Below are 2,273 nucleotides of genomic sequence, written 5' to 3' on the forward strand. Positions count from 1 at the left end.
GATGCTGGGAAAGATTGAAGGCGGGAGGAGAAGGGGATGACAGAGGATGAGATGGTTGGGTGGCATCACCGACTCGTGCACATGAGTTTGAGCAAACTCCAGGAGTTGGTGATGGGACAGGGAGGCCTGGCATGCTGCAATCCATGGGGTCTTAAAGAGTAGGACACTACTGAGAGACTGAACTGAACTGGGGGTACATTCAACGGTGTCGGTGGGGACAGTAACATGACCCAAGTTGACTTTTGGAGAATTCTGGCTGTGGTGTATTTATGGAATCATTAAAATCATTCCTGTGTCTGGAATCTGGTCTCCATACTGGTTCCTGATCAAAGTCAAGGAGCCCATGTTTGTGAATGTTCAGGATTAGTCCTCTTACGAGAGCTCCTGCATCTGTATTTCACTCTGGCCTTGCTTTCTTGTGTGAGAAAGTTGCAGCCAATGCATTCCTGCATCTGAGTGCTGCCCTGTGGGGTTTATTAGGACAGGTGGCCAGCTGTCACCTGCCTGTCCCCAAGTGAAAGTGTTAGTCGCTCAGTTGCATCTGACTGCGACCCCCATGGACTGTGGCCCTCTAGGCTTCTCTGTCTTGGAATTCTCCAGGCAAGAATACTGGAGTGGGTAGCGATTCCCTCCTGCAGGGGATCTCCACCCAGAGATAGAACTCTGGTCTCCTATGTTGCAGGCAGATTCTTACTGTTTGAGCCACAGGGGAGACGCTGTGTCCAAGGAGGAGAAAAGGGCAGCTACTGCCAGGGTAAGCGAACATCAGCTTCACAGTCTGTAGAATCTAGTGATACTGAAACCATTTTCCACAGGCTGGGACTTGAACACAGCCAAACCCCTGCTTGTGACTTGAACCCACATGTCTGGGACTCGAACCCAGCCAAAACCACAGTACCTGGTTTCAGGACCTAATGAAGCTCAGGTTCTTGATGTCTCATCACAGAAAGAATTCAGTGAGAGACAAAGTGATAGGTAAGAAGTGGATTTACTCAGATACAGAGAGAAGCACACTCCACAGACAGAGTGTGGGCCATCACAGAGGGCAAAGGCGGTCATGAAGCATGGCCTGGTGTACTAACACATAGATATGGACTTTAGAAAGATGGTGACGATGGCCCTACATGCAAAACAGAAAGAGAGACTCAGATGTATAGAACAGCCTTATGGACTCTGGGAGAAGGCGAGGGTGGGATGTTTCAAGAGAACAGCATTGAAACATGTATATTATCTAGGGTGAAACAGATCACCAGCCCAGGTTGGGTGCATGAGACAAGTGCTCGGGCCTGGTGCACTGGGAAGACCCAGAGGGATCTGGTGGAGAGGGAGGTGGGAGGGGGGACCGGGATGGGGAATACATGTAAATCCATGGCTGATTCATGTCAATGTATGACAAAAACTACTGCAATGATGTAAAGTAATTAGCCTCCAATTAATAAAAATAAATGGAAAAAAAAACATGGCCTGGTTAGTTTTTATAAGCTGGGTATTGTTATATGCTAATGAGTGGGAGGACTATTCCAACTATTTTGGGGAAGGGGCAGAGATTTCCTGGATTTGGGCCACCACCCACTCCTTGGTCTTTTAACAGTCATTACACTTGCTGATTCAGGATCAAGGTCTAGTCTTGTCTGCCATCTTGGCCCCATTTGATTCTAATCAGTTTATGTTGTGTCCTTGGGCTATGTCATTCTTTCAGAAGTTGTGCCTTGCCCCTTTCCCTCCTGTTACAATACTCCAAAAAACCCTCAAAGATTCTTCCATCTTTTTGAGCATTAATCCCTCAGTTGGTATTTTTTTCTAAAGGGTCTCTATCAGAATCAACGATTGAAAACTAACTCAAGTCATGTAGCTTATCAGTTCAGTTCAGTTCAGTTGCTCAGTCATGTCTGACTCTTTGTGATCCCATGAACCGCAGCATGCCAGGCCTCCCTGTCCATCACCAACTCCCAGAGTCCACCCAAACCCATGTCCATCGAGTTGGTGATGCCATCCAACCATCTCATCCTCTGTTGTCCCCTTCTCCTCCTGCCCTCAATCTTTCCCAGCATCAGGATCTTTTCCAATGAGTCAGCTCTTTGCATCGGGTGGCCAAAGTATTGGAGTTTTAGCTTCAACATTAGTCCTTCCAATGAACACCCAGGACTGATCTCCTTTAGGATAGACTGGTTGGATCTCCTTGCAGTCCAAGGGACTCTCAAGAGTCTTCTCCAACACCACAGTTCAAAAGCATCAATTCTTTGGCATTCAGCTTTCTTTATAGTCCAACTCTC

This window comes from Odocoileus virginianus, unplaced genomic scaffold (genome assembly GCF_023699985.2).
Source record: "Odocoileus virginianus isolate 20LAN1187 ecotype Illinois unplaced genomic scaffold, Ovbor_1.2 Unplaced_Scaffold_5, whole genome shotgun sequence".
Taxonomy (NCBI): domain Eukaryota; kingdom Metazoa; phylum Chordata; class Mammalia; order Artiodactyla; family Cervidae; genus Odocoileus; species Odocoileus virginianus.